This window comes from Symphalangus syndactylus, chromosome 22, assembly GCF_028878055.3.
Source record: "Symphalangus syndactylus isolate Jambi chromosome 22, NHGRI_mSymSyn1-v2.1_pri, whole genome shotgun sequence".
Classification (NCBI taxonomy): domain Eukaryota; kingdom Metazoa; phylum Chordata; class Mammalia; order Primates; family Hylobatidae; genus Symphalangus; species Symphalangus syndactylus.
Genome location: NC_072444.2, coordinates 48,979,324 through 48,997,229, shown reverse-complemented (window position 1 = coordinate 48,997,229; position 17,906 = coordinate 48,979,324). Strand labels below are relative to the sequence as shown.

The following is a 17,906-nucleotide window of genomic DNA, read 5'->3' as shown; positions in this document are numbered from 1 at the left end:
TGTGAAAGTGTGACAGCCAGCTACACTTGTGCACACAACCAAGCATTTTTTTTTTTTTTTTTTTTTGAGACGGAGTCTCGCTCTGTCGCCCTGGCTGGAGTGCAGTGGCGCAATCTCGGCTCACTGCAAGCTCCGCCTCCCAGGTTCATGCCATTCTCCTGCCTCAGCCTCTCCGAGTAGCTGGGACTACAGGCCCCCGCCACTACGCCCGGCTAATTTTTTTGTATTTTTAGTAGAGATGGGGTTTTCACCGTGGTCTCGATATCCTGACCTCGTGATCCGCCCGCCTCGGCCTCCCAAAGTGCTGGGATTACAAGCGTGAGCCACCGCGCCCGGCCACCAACCATTTTTTAAAGAGTATTGTTTGTGGTGTCTGAGTGAGGATAATGGTTATCTGGTCCTTTGTTACTAAGAAATGTTTGTGTTTTCACTACATTTTATCTCATGCCCTATGTGGAAATACAAACAAATCAGATAAGTGCCAAAATAGGAAGCCAAGGTCAATTTCATGGAAATTTCTTAATGAGTGAGCTGTAGAAACAAAGGACAAATATTTGAGTCACAACTTGATTGGCATTTCACAGCCTCTGCAGTGACTGGGGTGATGGCAGACACTGCTTTCAAGCTCTTCGGTCTCAGGGCAGATCTCAAGAGAGCTGTGAAACTCATCTGGGAGGCCGTGCAGGAGATGTGGCCGCTGGCGGAGCTGGGGGACATCATTGCTGAGGGACAGTGGATGTGTGTGCTCCCAGCTCCCCCAGCTGCAGAATGAGCCACATGCCAGCATGGATGGTGCATGGAATGAGGAGGTCTTGGGGCCACAGGTTCTCCAGAACCTCCCCAGCTGGGACTGGGGCCCAGAGCCATTGCGTGGAGGGGCCAAGGTTGTAACTACAACAGTGATGCTGAGAATGGCATCTGAGGATTGATAGCACAGGGGACAGGGGAGCGCCATTAACAGGCTCAGGAGCTGGGATAGTGCCGGACAGGATGAACGGAGTCCAAGGCAGGCTGGGGAGCCTGGAGTGAGCTGCTGGGGGCAGCTGGCCTTTCTCATGGTTCTAGGAGTGGGTGCAGGAGGATGGGGTCTCAAGGAGACCGTGGGCAACAACACGGAAGGCTGTATGTCTTTCAGGAGAGAGGAAGATGGCCTGCCCAAGCTGTAGGATGTTTAGGGCATGCTCTGCAGGATGGAGATGGGCTTTTAGGCCTGAGAGACCCCACCAGGATCTTCTGGTAGCACTGATGTGACTGAGCTTCAGAAACGGGATGATGACCAGCAACAGTGGCCCAGCCACCATGCTCTCTGTGATTGAGAGGCAGTGCTGAGCCCAGAGGTGGTGGCGTGAGGTGTGGGGTGCAGCCTTCATTCTGTTCCACAGCCACAAGGTCCTGAGGCTGACCTTGCCTATGACTGGCATAAGCCTTGACTTTCCTGCAATGGTACAATGACCGACTTTAACTTCTATAAGGAGGCAGTGATGGGGTAGTAGTCAGAGCCTGGAGTCCGGAGTTCCAAGCCCAGCTGACCTGCAAATGCTGCATGAATTGGGCAAGACACGGAACCTGGTGGAGCACCCCCATTTCCCCACTGGAAACACAGTGGCGGTGGAGGGTAATAACTGCACTTCACTTATAGGGTTGTTGCAGGGATTAAATGAGTTAATATTTGCAAAGCACTTAGAACAATCGCTGGTACCTAGTAAACACTCAATAAATGTATAACCATCTCCTGAATGTTGATTGTGTGCCAAGAGCCGTGCTAGGAGATTCCTGTGTAGAGAATTATTTAAGCCTCACAGTAGCCCTGAGGGTGGTACTATTCCCATTTTACAGATGAGGAAACTGAGTTTGAGATATGTAACATCTTGAGGTCAGGCAGTTACCCAGTATAGCTGCTGGATGAGTGTGCAGGAAACTTGGCTGGTGTTATTTGAAATCCTTAAGGATCACACTTGCAAGACTTTTTTTTAATTTATTTTTATTTTTTTTATTATACTTTAGGTTTTAGGGTACGTGTGCACAATGTGCAGGTTTGTTACATATGTATCCATGTGCCACGTTGGTGTGCTGCACCCATTAACTCGTCATTTGCATTATGTTTATCTCCTAATGCTGTCCCTCCCCCCTCCCCCCAGCCCACAACAGTCCCCGGAGTGTGATGTTCCCCTTCCTGTGTCCATGCAAGACTTAATATTAGGCTCAGAAAGTGTCTTTGGGTCCTCTTACTGGAGCAGGTGCCAACTTCATCGTTGACCTGCCTGTGTCTTCAGGCATGGGCAGTGGGCCACCTGCTGCTGCAGGGAGGGAATCAAAGGGGCTGCAGGGAACAGTGTGAGATTGGAGCCAAAGGCAGATCCTGACATCAGTTGGGGAACATGGGCTCAAGCCAGCTCAGAAAAAAGAGATCATTGTTTTTCCATCAAAGGTTCTTTTGATTTAAAGCACCACAGCAGCACGGAGGATTGGGGAAGTGCTAAGTTTGTCCTGCAAAGGATAAACGGCAGTGCTCGGAAGGCTGCCAGGACATGCCATGTGCTTCTTCCCAGGTCTCGCAGTGTTGGCAGGAGCACACAGGCTCGGCGTGGCTTGGCCCTCTCACTGCTAACCAGGCTGTGCAGCTGCAGCACGTGAGGCTTTAGTTAAAGAGTAACTGGTGGGAAAGAGGAGGACTCAGCTCATAAACTTTTATTTAAGGGAGATTGAAGACTGCTCAGATGACTGTTTCGTAGAGTGGAAATCTGCATTATCTGTCAGAATGGTGCTGAAAACCAGGTTCCTGCCAACGGGAGTGTCCACTGCATCCTGCGTTTTGCTAGGTGCTTTTTAGGCACTGCCTCTAGTCCTTACCCTAATGGGCAAGGTGGACTGCATATATGAGAGCACCAAGGCTCAGAGGGGTGACAGGACTCTTGCCAAGGCCCTGCAGTGGTGAGCTGGTGAGATGGAATGTCACCATCAGAACTCATTTGCAAAGACCCTAACAGGTACCAGAACTGCCTCAGCACACATCTAATTTTGATCAAACTAGGTTCAAATGGGACTGAAAGGTCCCTTTAAAGAAATTTCTGAGCATGAATTGAGCTGATCCTAACTGCGGCAAATGAGTCGTTCTTTAAGAAATCACACTGATGTATAAAGTGTAACTGACATTCACAAGCTGGGAGATGGACAGCCTGCCTTGCGAAAGCTTCCATAGTCTTTCCCTTTTAATAGCATGCTCCTATCATACAGGAAGACATGGGTTTGATGAATAAGATTCCTTGTCTGAGGTAGACTCAGACAATTTAGCCAGCATTCCACATTGTCATCTGCTTACTCCTGCCTTCTCAGCTTTGAGGTGGTCTAGCTGAGCCCACCCTAAACTTCTCTCACATTGACCTTCCCCACGAATATCAGCAATATCCTTTCCCTCTAACAATCTGCATGCTTGACATCCCACCTCATCTTAGAAGCCTGGCTTCATCTTCTAAGCCCACTATGCTGAGGTTGCCAGATAAAATACAGGGTGCCTAGGTATATTTCAATTTTAGATTAACAATAAATTTAAAACATTTCTTATAAGTACATCCCAAAAACATAATATGGCTCGTGCAATATTTTGGACACACCTATAACAAAAATTATTCTTTGTTCCTCTGAAGTTCAAATTTAACTGGATGTCCTGTCTTCTTATTTGCTAAATCCAGCAACCCCACTGTGGGCTCTTTTTTCTTTAACTCTTATAGCATTTAATTGTCTGGACTCATTCAGTTTTACATTGGGTTATTGTGTCTGTCCTCTCTCCCTTGCTGGGCTATCAGCACCCAGAAACTGGGGCCCTGGCTCTCCATGGGACCCCATGCCATGCCTTCTACATAGCACATGCTCAAAAATATGTTTAATTAGTAAACCATTTATATATATATACACACACACACACACACACACACATAATTAGGTACAAAAGTAATTGTGCTTTTTGCCACTACTTCCAATGGCTTTATTGCCTCTGTTAGACTGGCAGCTTTTTGAGAGTACTTCCATATCCCAACACGATTGAGGTTTGGGCTGGGCACAGAGCAGAGCTTAGAAGATGGCTGTTTACTTGTCTTTTCTGAAACACACCTCTAACATACATCTTAACATGTTGCCCTTTCTAAGTGTTTTTGGACTACTCACTTTGCCCACACCCCCAAAACAAAATAAAGCAATGAAAAACTAAGCAAAACTAAATTAAGCTGATCTGAATGGAACTAAACCAAACCAAATTAAACTAAACAGCTAGGGGTAGATAGCCTTAGTGGAAAGAATGTTCTAGTGGGTCTTGGCATGCACTTGGCATGTGCTGAGGGCAGCGTGGCCCAGAGAGCTTGGGTTTAGCTAAGTCTAGCATTGTGTCAAATGGGTGAAATCAACTAAGTTTATTTATGTAATAAACAAACACAACCACACTATGACATTTTTCAGAGTGTGGGAAAATCTATTTATTTAACATTTTTCTAATTCAGAACTGATCATGATCCCCCAAAAAGGCAGGACCAGAGTTCTCCTTTGCATTTCTTTGAACAAAACATTGGCCAAACAAAATAAGAATATACACAACACTGTCAAGGTGGGCTTAACCTATTTAAAAGAACAAATTGCTTTTGCTTTCAAACAAACGAATGCTGCTAATGTGAAATGTTTTACTCATTAAACCTGGACCAGCGAGTGCCTGCTTAGTAAGACAGAGTGAGCAGCCAGGGCAGGAGGTAACCTGAGCTTGTGGGAGCAATTAGGTACACTTTCACGTGGCCAGCATTCAGATGTTCTCTCCCCTCTGAAGACTGAGCTGTGAGAATGTAGAGTCCATAGGCCTTTTGTGGGAGAAGCTGGAGGTTCATCCAATTCAACCTTTGCCTGAGATAGGGCCATGATGTACGGTCATGGGGACCCCCTTCCAATACCTTGCAATGGTGTGGGGCACAGCCCCCTGTGGATGCCTGGTCCGTCCTCTGTCTTCTCTGGCACAAGACAGCCCCTCAAAGATCTGCAGGCAGCTCTTAGGGGCCATCTGAGCCTTTGATTATTTGCCAAAGCAGAAGTGTCTGCAGGAAGCAAGGTCTAAAGAAGAGAGGGCTGTGTCATTCTCATGCCTCCTCTCCTATCTCCTTGGACTTTCTGAAGGAAAGATGGAGTAAGGTGGTCATGACTCCTTTCCCCTGAATTTGTGTTTGCAAGAGATGCCTTGATAGCTGTTTGGGGTGGGAATTGAGGGTGAGGCATGGTTAGTGATAGAGGAGGGTTGGTAAACTGTCTTCCATTGGGTGGGTCTTGTTTGGGCAAGTGCAGAAGTAGGAGGTAGCTGGGGAGGGTAGGAGTTCTTTGAACAATGCAGGGAAGAGGAGTTTGAAATCAGAGGTGGGGACATCAGAGAGGGAGGAGACAGGAAACCTGGGGTTCACATGGGAGCAGACACACAGCTCTCTGCAGGGAGGGGTGGCCCAAGATGGACTTTGAGAACAGAAAACATCCATTGTCAAACTGGGGGCAAAGTGATTGGTTCAAAAACCCTCAGATGGCCAGGAGTGGTGGCTCATGCCTGTAACTCCAGCATTTTGGGAGGCCAAGGCAGGAGGATCATGTGAGGCCAGGAGTTTGAGACCAGCCTGGGCAACATAGCGAGACTGTCTGTACAAAAATAAAAAAACCCAAATAAACAAAAGCACACACACACAAAGCCAGAAACATCCCTTATGAGCTTCATGTCTGTTCACTGCTTCTCTCCCTTCCCTGATTCAAGAAGGAAAGGCCCATGAGCCAGCTGATGCATTGTAAAGGGCTGTGTGGTGCGCCCTGGTAACTGGCTCCCCTTCCTGGAGGGTGGCAGGCTCCACCCCACTCAAAGGACCCTGCTGGAGGCTGAGTCTTGGCAGAAGGGGCTGTTCCCCAACCCTTTTCTCCTTTGTCCTCCAGAAGGGGAACAGCTCTTGCTAAAGGTGTTACTGCCTTGCTTGGCACTTATCGCCCCCCTCAGTTACGTTCAAGTCAAGCAGTTTTTCAACTGTGAGCAACTATGCAGATTGTTCGAAACAGAAGCCTGTCATATGCTTTATATTCATGAAAACTACAGAGCAAGCATTTGAAAGCCAAGCCATCTTGGAGTAATTTGCATTTTAATTAATACTTCAAATGAATTGCTGTTTTGAAAAAATTCCTCTTTCTGGCTTTTGGATCTTGAAGAGCAAAGACCAGGTATCAAAGTCCCTGCTCCAGCAGACTGTGGTTGCCTTTGGCCCCTGTCTTGGCTGGCTTGGGCGTTCTGATGCTGGGAGAGAGGCCTGGGATTTGGTTGCCTGCCAATTGTTCCTTGGGGGGGGGCTGAACACACTTACTTAATTTCTTTAGAAAAATTATGTATTAGAGTTGCTATCTAAATGACGGTTGAAGGGGAATAGAGGTCATGCTCAAAAAAAGACAGTTGTCAAAATTTCTCATGCTATTTAAAGGTGGCCTGATCATTTCATTATTGTTTTCTTTGTAATCCTTTCAGACTTTAAAAAGCATGTATATACGTAATAGTGAACATATACAGATTTATGTTATTTTGTTTTTAAATAGATAGGGGAACCTTGTTCTTCAACTTGTACATACTGATCTGAAATTTGCTTCTTTTTTGTTTTTAAAACTCAGATGTTGACAAACTTGGCCTGTGGGCCAAATCTTGCCCAAAGCCTGTTTTTTTTTTTTTTTTTAATATACTTTTATTTTAGTTTCAAGGGTACAGATGCAGGTTCATTACATGGGTAAATTACATGTTGCAGGGGTTTGATGTACAGATTATTTAGTCACCCAGGTAATAAGCATGGTGCCTGGTAGGTTAGTTTTTCGACCCTCATCCTCCTTTCACCCAGCCACCCTCAAGCAGGCCCTGGTGTCTATTGTTCCCTTCTTTGTATCCATCTGTACTCAGTGTTTAGCTCTCAGTTATAAGTGAGAACATGTGGTGTTTTGTTTCTGCTCCTATGTTAGTTCGCTTAGGACAAAGATGTCTGGATCCATCCATGTTGATGCAAAGGATGTGACCTTGTTGTCTTTTATGGCTGGGTAGTATTCCACATTTTCTTTATCCAGTCTACTATTGATGGGCATCTAGGTTGATTCCACGTCTTTGTTATTGTGAATAGTGCCGCAATGTCATATGTGCACATGTGTTTTTATGGTAGAACAATTTATATTCCTTTGGGTATATGCCTAGTAATGGGATTTCTGGGTCATTTCAGAGAAAAGAGAGAAGGGAGAGTTGGTGTAGGCTGGAGTGCACATAAAGGCTTCATGGAGGGGAAGGAACCTGGTCTGGGCAGGAAGAAATGATAAGATTAACAGAAGAGAGGCCATCCCATGTGAGTGAAGTAGGGCCTGGCTTCTGTCTTCCCTGCAGCCCAGCTGCACCCCACACGCCCATGACACAGGGAAGGCAAGTTCAGTTTTTGTAAGTAGTTTAGATGCTGAAGTTTTTCTTTCAGCAAGTGCAGACTAGGCTGGTGGGGGCTGAGGACACACTGATGGATGTGGAGGCTAAACTGCTGTGGTGGGGTGGGGTGGGGCGGGGTGGGGTTGGCAGGATGGTTAATAGTGGTAGAGAGGAAGTGCCACAACAGCCACATTTCTGTGCAATGGAGGAAAATCTGTTCTTGGCTAAGGCTGTCACCAAGAAGGCACTCTTCCTGTCACACAGCCAGGGCATCCCCTTTTTGCTGTTCTTGGGTGGGAAAAATGTAGCTCAAAGGAGAAGAAGGTGGAAGATGGTGTTAAGGAAAAAATTATTCAACAACATTTTTTGTTTGTTTGTTTGTTTTTGAGACAGAGTCTCGCTCTGTCCCCCAGGCTGGAGTGCAGTGGCACAATCTCGGCTCAGTGCAACCTCTGTCTCCTGGGCTCAAGCAATTCTCCTGCCTCAGCCTCCTGAGTAGCTGGGATTACAGGCACACACGTGTTACCATGCCTGGCTAATTTTTGTATTTTTTAAAGTAGAGACAGGGTTTCACCATGTTGACCAGGCTGGTCTTGAACTCCTGACCTCAGGTAATCTGCCCGCCTCAGCCTCCCAAAATGCTGGGATTACAGGCGTAAGCCACTGCGCCTGGCCGACAACACTTGTTAAAGCACAGTAAAGAAGACTTTATTCAAGATATCACAATAGGTAAAGGGACCACCGCAATGGGATTTTGCCACAGGGAAGAGAGACTGGGCTCGACTCCAAATATAGCACGCACACATGAGGTTTATAGCCAAGGAGCAAGTTGAGAGAAAGTGGATGGAAAATTGCTAAGAGGAAACCTCAAGGGTAAGGGGGATTCTGGCTAAAGGGACCTAAGAGGATCCTTGCTGAAGACAGGCCAGGGTGACCAGACATCACCTGGAGGATGGTGGAGGATGAAGAACCTGATCAGATATGGAGGGTGATCAGGTATTGAGGGTGGGGGGAGTCTTACAAAACTGACTTGGGGCCAGGCGCGGTGGCTCATGCCTGTAATCCCAGCACTTTGGGAGGCCGAGACGAGCAGATCATGAGGTCAGGAGATCGAGACCATCCTGGCTAACATGGTGAAACCCTGTCTCTACTAAAAATACAAAAAAAATTAGCCGGGCATGGTGGCGGGCGCCTGTAGTCCCAGCAATTCAGGAGGCTGAGGCAGGAGAATGGTGTGAACATGGGAGGCGGAACTTGCAGTGAGCCGAGATGACGCCACTGCACTCCAGCCTGGGCGACAGAGCGAAATTCTGCCTCAAAAAAAAAAAAAAAAAAAAAAAAAAAACCAAAAAACTGACTTGGCAGGGTTCCTGCTGAAGCTGGATTTTTACAAGGAGGTGCACATATGGACCTAGGAGAAGGCTGAGAGCCTGACTGAAGTTTGGTTCAGCAAAGACTCTTTGTCAGTGGTCACTGACCAGGGAGCTTCAGAGCCATTAGGCTGGAAGTTGGTACAGGGGCCCAGAGCACACATGGGGAGGGATACTGCATCTTGCCAGGGTGGGTTATTTGCACAGACACAGAGCACCAGAGGGAAGGAACCTTCTTAGGAACTATACAAAATCAGGAACAGCAGCATTTATTGAGTGCTTATGAGGCACTGGTAATGCTCTGAGCATTTTACAAATTAACTCATTATATTAGTTAGGGTTTCCAGAGAAAACAGAAACAATAGCATAAATATAGATACTGATATAAAAGGAGATTTGTTATGGGAATTGGCTCATGCGATTATGAAGGCTGAGAAGTTTCACAATATGCTATCTGCAAGCTGGAGGGCCAGGAAAGATCATGGTATAATTCAGTCTCAGGCCAAAGGCCTGACTGAGTACCAGGAGCTCCAGTGTCCAAGGGCAGGAGAAGATGGATGGCCCAGTTCAAGCAGAGGAAACACCGTTGCCCTTCCTCCACCTTCTTGCTCTATCTGGGTCCTCCAAGGACTGGATGATGCCTACCCATGCCGGGGAGGGTGGCTTTGCTTTGCTTAGTCCCCTGATGCAAATGCTCATCTCTTCTGGAAACAGCCTCGCAGACACACCGAGAAATGTTTTACCATCTATTCTGGCATCCCTTTACCTAGTCAAGTTGACACCTAAAATTAACCATTACACTCATCTAGCTCCATGACAATTCTATTAGTATCATTTCCCTTTCTTAGGTGAGGAAGATAAGGCTTAGAGCAGTTCTGTAAAATATCCAACATCCTTGGACCTTAGACACATTGACTACCAACGCATGTGCTAAGTGAGGGGGTTTCTCTGAACTTTTGGATTCCCTGGGCCACATTGGAAGAAGAACAATTGTCTTGAGCCACACATAAAATACACTAACACTAATGATAGCTGATGAGCTAAAAAAATAGCAAAAAAACCTTGCAATGTTTTACGAAAGTTTATGAATTTGTGTTGGGCGGCTTCAAAGCTGTCCTGGGCCGCATGGGGCCAGCAGTCCACAGGTTGAACAAGCTTGTGCTAAGTAAACTACTTTGTTATATTAGCACTGGCCAGCTGTGTGTCCTTGGGGAAGTTTCTTAACCTTTCTGTGCCTCCATTTGTTCATTACAAAATAGTTGTTGTACCGGTTCTTTATGGGGGAGGTGTGCACATTAAGCAAGATGTGCATGCAAAACCCTTGCATGGGGTCTGACTCTCCCCAAAAGTCAATTATTACTATGATTTCTCCTATGCCATCTACCTAAGTGAAGTCTGGGAATTACAGAAGAAGAGGCTGAAGATTTTTCATATATAGGTTCTGACTGTGCAGGCTGGCATGGGAAGAGGTTGGGTGGGAAGCATCCCAGCAGAACCTGAGGGCTATGAGAACTGAGCCCATGATTTATCAGAGAACCCTTCACTATTCTCTGAAGAGGAAGAACCAGCAGGTGACCCAGGGACCCTGGGGATGGTCATTTCCAGGGTGTCCTATCATAATGGTGAATTTCAGTCTCCAAGATTCTCCTCCTTCCAGGTGGTATGTGTTCATTCATTTTCAACAAATGGTTTTATTGCCCTCATGAAATTGTGGACTAAATACTACCTCCAGCCATGGTTGCAGAGAGCTAGCTGGACAGGAGGGACCTACCTCACTGTTGCAGGCGCCCAGTGCGAGTGGCCAGGGAGGCAGCAGCCCTGATTGTGTTCGTGCCAGACCTGACTCTGCATCAGAATCAGCTGAGGGGTGGCTGGCATGCAGCCCGTGACCACCTGGGGACTCTGATTCTGCAAGCATGAGGGTCAGGAGTGAGTGTGCGGGGCCTACAAACATCACAGGTAATCCGGACTTATGGTCTTCACACCCGGCTCTGAGAAACTGTCTTGGACAGGAGACTGCCTCAGTAAGGCAAATTATCCTCAGTGTGCTACAAGACACTCTACAGCTGAAGTGTACCTGTGAATATGTCTATTGGAATCCTTCCCAAGAGATATACCAGCTCTATAAAGACACACGCATCTTTAGGTGCAACCAATGACATTTCCCTGCAGAAACAGATGTATTACCAGGTTCCAACTTCCTGCTGCTTTGATTCCTTGTCTTGAAAAGAAGTTCAATTTGAATTTTAAGACATAAATATTGGCATATATTCTTCTCCGTCAATTGAATTCTCTCTGCAAATGGTTCTCCTTGAGTCAAAGCCTTCAAAAGTCCTTCAAAAGATGTACTGTAGTCAGGGTTAGCTTGCTCATTCTTTAGAATCCTCCAGGGGTGAATACGTGGGCTGGATTCAGTTATGACACATTACGGGCGAGTCATTTGAGGAATGTGGGAACGTAGTTTTGACATTTTAAGCACTGATAACATTTGAAATCAAGGCAGGATAACGACTTTTATTAATTACCCGTGTCTCCTCCTGCTCTTCCGGCCTCTGCCCCTCACCAGCTGTTCAGCATTTGAGAAAATGGTAAATGAACATGGTTATAAGCAATTATGAGTTTTTCTTTTTTAAGGGACAGATGGAATCAAGGTTTCTATTTTAAGAGGTTTTCAAATTTAGGTTATGTCTACACAATGCCACGTTATTACAAGAGAACCATGTGTTTTATTTCAGTGTCATTGAAACTTCATTCTAGAATGGGCCTGGATCCACGGTCAATGCTGTGTATGGAGCAAGTTCATAGATGCTTCACTTATACAGACTACTTTGCAATAATTCCACCTTTTCCCACCTTTTCCGCCATTTTTAATAGTGAGGCAAGGAGGAGAGATGAAGGAGCTGCTTCTTGGGGAAAGAGCAGGGCCTTGCAAGGTGCCTGTTGTTGCTGCGCACTTCATCAGTCATGGTGTGTGCAGACTGGCAGCCTCATCACAAATCATCGCCGGAATCCAGTGTCCCATCTACCTCCATTCAATTAAGCCTCCTTGCAAATAGGTCCTCAAGGGGATTGGGTTCATGGTGGAACAATACGGATGACATACTTCTGGTTCAAACTGGAACCAGAGCAGCAGCCAAAAATGGTTGGTTCTCACGACGACAGTCCCATGGACTGAGCTGAACCTCCATGGCTGGTGTGTGGCTATTGCCCTCTTTTACACAGGCAGCTCTGTCTTCCAACCTGGCAGATGTCTAATGTCTTCAAATAAGCCTTAATGAAATGCCCAGCAGGTGCCACTAATGGTTTTGACCCCAAGAAAAAGAAATGCGAGTTGGGTGGTAGGGATTTAAAAGCAATAATCGTAAAACAAGTATTCCTAGGCTTTTCTTTGCAAGCCAGTTTGACTGTGGCCCAGGGTTCTCGTGGGCTGGTGACAGGAGTTGGCTGGGACAGGCGTGGTGCAAACAGGGCAGGTTGTGGTTGCAGTTCTGCGGGGCCCCTGCTCCACCAACTGCTGTTTTTTGCCCCATCCCCACCTGCTTGGCGCCTGGAAAGGCAATGACATTATTGTACTGAGCTTTGGCATTTGCAGCCGTAATGTTATGGTTGTGTTTTGTATGCATGTAGGAAGCTGCCTGGATGTTGTTTTAATTTTCTTAAGGCACTTGGATTTTTTTAAAAACTCCTTTTTGTAGCAAAGGTGGCATGGCATTTTTAGTTAATGAGCTTGTACCCTTTATCTTGTCCTGCTCTAAGTTAAATTGGATCTGCTTATAAAATATAGACTCTTAATTGCCATTCTTAAAAGGCCATCTTGCTAGGAAGGGTCTGGTTAAGTAATGGCTTTTTAAATTAATAGTAAGCAAGGCAGCTACTCGACTCCTTCCACTGAGGCAAAGAGGAGCCTGACCTCTTGAGGGACCCAAGGAGACTCTCAAGGCTTTAAGAGTAAAGAAAAGCATGGGGTTTGTAGTCAGATCGCCCTGGCAAAGAATCTTGCTTCCACCATGTAGTAATGAGTAAGACACTCACCTGCAAGTCATAACTTCCTCGTGTTTAAGGTGGGAGTGATAATACCCACCTTACTGGGTTGCTACAGTGATTAGAGATAGTTTGTAAAGCATCTGGCATCGTTCATAGCCTGTGGTAGTTAGGTGGCAGTCATTACTAATTGGCTGTGATTCCGCAGAGCCTGCCCTTGGGGAGAGTGACATGGGTCCTAGAACAAGGAGCTATAAACCAAGGAACCATCATGGGCTGTCTGGAGACAAGCAGGGGGAACAGCACATCATGGCTCAGTATTTGTGTTCCTACATTTCTCAGACTGTCTGTTCAAGCATTTTGAATAATACACAGCCATAGAAACCAGAGATAATAAAGCTTTAGCAATGCCTCCTTCTCTGGAGACCTTCCAGGATAGGTAACTCCCACTCCCCTCCCTGGAGGGATTTGCTTACATTCCAATTTTAAAAACAGATCTCTCTCTCTTATGGAGAATGGAAGTTACCAGTAGCCCTATCTAAGATCAGGGTTTTGTCATTTTGGGGTTCCTGTCCTGTGACGTGCAGGCGCCATCGGACCTCATCATGTCACCTTGTAGAGGTTGGGGTTTTAGAAAAACTGATGCTAGCAACTGCTCCAGCTGCTGCTTTTGCTGTGAGTAATACATGATCTTTGTCTCTGATCCAGGTGTCTTGTGTCTTCTGTCACTATATGTATATAAAATGGTGGCAGGTTAACTTGTTAGCCTACAAAGCAGGATACCATCTCAGGCCCTTCTCAATTTCCGATTAAACACTCTAACACTTGGTTCTGGTTCTGGAAAGCAAATAATTCTTCCTACCCTGAAGGGTTGTTGTTAGGACTAGAAGGACAGGAATATACGTAAAAATATACTACTATTTTTATATAGTAGTATATTTATACTACTATTTTACGTATAAGAATATATGTAAAAAGGCCAGGCGTGGTGGCTCACGCCTATAATCCCAGCACTTTGGGAGGCCAAGACGGGCGGATCATGAGGTCAGGAGATTGAGACCATCCTGGCGAACATGGTGAAACCCTATCTCTACTGAAAATACAAAAAAATTAGCCAGGCGTGGTGGCAGGCGCCTGTAGTCCCAGCTACTCAGGAGGCTGAGGCAGGAGAATGGCATGAACCTGGAGGCGGAGCTTGCAGTGAGCTGAGATCATGCCACTGCACTCCAGCCTGGGCAACAGAGCAAGACTGTCTCAAAAAAAAAAAAAAAAAAAAAAAGAGTATACGTAAAAAATATAGACATAGTGGTAGATGGATAGATACATAGATAGATAAAAAGAGTGATGCCTGGTACATACCTGGCTCTCAAAAGATGATGGCTTGATAGCCAGCTATTATTGCATCTACTGAGACTACTGTGTGGCACTTGCATATGCAAATGAGGATGAGATGACACTGAGAGAGGTGGAAGATGCATGGGAAGCAACATGGGCTGGGAGACCCGGTCTACCCACAGGGAGCTGCATCCGGTAGGCAGAGGGAGCAATGGAAAAGTGCAGCAGCAGCACAGCCTTGCTCAGCTTTCAGCTGGGTGGACCTAACAGCGGGTAGGGGAGAAAGGAAAGAACAGTGTGGGTGGAGGCTGTTAGGGATGACTTCCTGGGGGCAGGTGAGAGTGGTTTCAGGCCAGAGTGGATGAGGAAAGGGCTGGGGGGCATTTCAGGCTGGAAAACTGCCTGGGCAAAGGGGCAAAGGAAGGAATGAGCCTGCATGTGCTTGCCTTCCTTCACACCCGAGCTTCAGTTAGCCACCAAGTGCTGCACATTTCTTTCCTAGATACTGCTCAGATACAGCCTCCTCTTTCTGATGTCGGGCTCACTGCCATCCTACTGGCCTCAGCAGCTTCCTGGCGACAGTCCAGGCTGGCTGTGTTACTCTCCTCTGCCAGCCTCCCCAGAGCCACCAGGGTGCTCTCTGGAAATGCAAATCTCCCTTTGCTTAAACCACTTATGGGGTTTTATTGTCTTCAGAATGAAGATGAACTTCCTTGGTGTGGCTCACCAGATCCTTCCTGAGCTGGCTTTGTCTTGACAGTGTCACTTCATCTTTTTCTAGCCCTCGTGCTCCTGCTACACTGCATGGTCTGTGGCTTTGTGAATGAGCCATGCTGTGTTTTGGTGTGACTTTTCATAGACCACCCCTCTTACTTGGACACCACTCACCTCCTTTTTGACAATCCAATCCCTACTCACCTGCACATAGGGTTACTGAGCCTGTGTGTCTTGTGCTTCTGGTGTTTGCGGTCATCCCTGGCTTGCCCGCATGGCTCCCTCGCTGGTGGTAAGCTCTCTGAAGGCAGCAGCCAAGTCTCACTGGACTTGGTTTCCTCCATGTTGAGGACTGCATCTGACTCTTTACAGGTGCTGATGAATAATTATTTCTGAGATCAGCCTGGCTGAAGATGGAAAAGGCATTTGGGAGTGGCTGGGTCCTGAGTAGACGTGGTGGATGGACAGAAGAGGAAGCCGTTGGAGGTTCAGAAAGCCAGAGAGGAGACTCTGAATTGGATTGGAAGGAGAGGAGCTAAGATTTGCTACTTTTTCACATTTGAAGAAGGTAAAATGGCAGTACATCTTTCTTTGTAGTTTGAATTAGTGGCACTGAAAGACAGTCTCCTGCTTCCAGCACAGATGTTGAAGAAAACTGAACATCTTTGCCTGCACCTGCTCACCTCCAGCTCTGCATGTCTATAGATCCATGTGCCGAGGCTGGCTATTGTGTTGTGTGCAGGTTGCTGCGAACTGTGACCCTGTGGGCACATAGGAATTCTTCTGAGGGGGTGCTTGTTTTGAGGTCCTCCAAGGTGGCTTCTTGGAGAAGAAATCAGAACCGAATTTATAGGCAGGAAACTCCCCTCTCTAAAAGCATCTCCTCTTGTATTCAGATTTGAAGGAGAGGAGTGTCCTGGCATGGGCTCACAGCATCTTTGGTGATGCTGACATGGTGGCCACTACAAAGATACAAGGCAGGTCCAGGAAAGGGAAGCCCCTCTAGGGAAAGGAGGGCTACAAGTGAAAGATGAGGTCATCATGCTTGATAAATTGGGGTATCAATTTTCAAAGTTCTTCTTTAACCTTTGACAATTGATGTGATCTTGTCTGAATATTCTAGCCTTGCCTCAGCTGTGCAATGGCACCTGAGAGAAAGATTTCACATTACCCTTGGGTCTGATTAGTAAAAGCCTTCAGACCCCCATCCCCAGGTCCAAGGAGAAGTTAACCATAGAAGGGCAAATCTGGGCTCTGGAGCTCAGAGCCTCTCCCCCTGAGATGAGTCTCCTTCCATGGCACTTTTTGGATGACTTTATTTGGATTTCCTTTATTCAGAAGGGCTGCTATCGCATTTCAGATCTTCTTGAAGTGGAAGCAGGTCTCACCTCTTTTTCTGGTATTCAGTGGCACTTCTTAGAGGAATTGCTTCATTTTCCCCTCTGTTATGAAGATCTGTATGCAAACCTACCTCTTCGGCTAGATTGTAAACTGCTCGAAGACAGGGACTACATCTTTTTATCTCTTTCTAGTCTGGCAGAAGTTTACTAAATATTAGAATGAATGCTGGGTGATCTGGGGCAACCTGATTCTCTGAGTGCCTCATTCTCCCTTTTCTCTACCGTGCCATGTGTCAAAACATTTCACTGGTGTCTTGGTTGCAACCAAGTGGAACATTCTGTTGACAGAATGGGATTGCCTGTGGCAATTTCCTCAATGCAACATTCAGGACCGCTTTAATTTTTCAAATTTTATGAGGCTTTCCCTTCCTGAAATTGCTTTCTTGTGGCTTTGGTTAATAGTTTCACAGCTGATGCCAGAAGGGAGAGAGAGCCTTAATGGGTGAAAACACAGGTGTAGTGGAAATTGCCTCTAAGTAAACTCCAAGATTGGGTGTTGGGGGATGATGTGTGGTAGGAATAGCTTCACTTAGTTTGTATGGGTGTTGAAATGATATATACGTTTCTTGCCTCTCACTTGAAACATATTCACTGGGTCCCTAACATGAAATAAAATCTTTTTAAGGCCTCTGCCAAACAAGAAATCTATAACTCTATTGTCTATTAATTCATTCAACAAGTCTAATTGTGTGTCTCCTCTAGTGGTCTAAGAGCAAATTAAAGGTGGTTTTGAGGTCTCATTCATCTCTGCCTTCCCAAGGTTCCTCATTGTTTCCACTTGGTGCATGCTCAATAAATGTTGTCGACCTGCTGTTGAATGATGAGTCTTTTCCATCTGGGATTTCTTATGTCCTGTGGCATTAGGACCATAGCAACAACCACATCACCCTAGCAACAACTCTGGGTGATAGAGATGGATCATACCATAATTGTAAATCCCAGACCTCTGAAAAAGAATGTGATTATTTGGCAGCAGAGCAATGAAAACAGCAGCTAAAAGAAGTGTTATGGAAGGACAAATTAGCAGGATGCCTCAGGCCCGTTTAATCCTCAACAACCCACTTCTCATTGCCTTTGTCTATCAAAAACACTGAATGTCAAGGGTTTTACCCCCTCCCAGAGGTCCAGAACAGCGTCTGGACTCAATACAGTTTCTAAAATATTGGGAGATATTTTTAGAGTCATTCAAACCTTTTTGTTGTCATTTTATGTTGGCAGTTCACAGGACTTGTGCTGTTTGATCTCCAAACTGTCTTTTACTCCTCAGTCTGAAGTTGGGATTTAAATATAAAGGCAGGGAGGGGGGATGGAGGAGACACACAAAACAGATGGCGGCCTTGCTGAGACCTGTAGAGATGACATTCCTCTGACAACTTCCTTTCTCCCCAGAGTTCCCTTTTGGGTAACGCAGAGCGGAGCATTCTCTTATTGATCTTGAAACTGAAAGAGTTAGTTCCCAGTCACTGCAATTGACAAAGGCTTTTGCAGCTCATTAACTGCCAGATTATGTGGCACAATTCATTAAAATTCTGTTTCATTGACTGCATTTGTAAATAGGCTTGGGGAAGTTTATCACTTTTGCCTCTTGCAGAGCTTTCCTTCAATGAGTGCATTTTTCTTCCCCTTTCTCCTGGTAGAAAAAGTCTGAAATAATTTGCCACAAGATGTGTT

General features: G+C 46.1%; 1 protein-coding gene across 9 annotated transcripts in view; it reads left to right on the top strand.

Moving 5' to 3' along the window:
• The window catches only part of LOC134735598 (uncharacterized), a 357,585-nt gene that overhangs the window by 110,801 nt on the left and 228,878 nt on the right, over positions 1–17,906 (top strand). For 3 of the 9 annotated variants that reach the window (XR_010118839.1, XR_010118842.1, XR_010118845.1), the window contains exon 3: positions 15,208–15,403. The exons of the other annotated variants lie outside the window; for them this stretch is intronic. The gene's annotated coding sequence lies outside the window, so the exon portion shown is untranslated. The remainder of the gene's footprint in view (positions 1–15,207; positions 15,404–17,906) is intronic. 9 annotated transcript variants of the gene reach the window in all.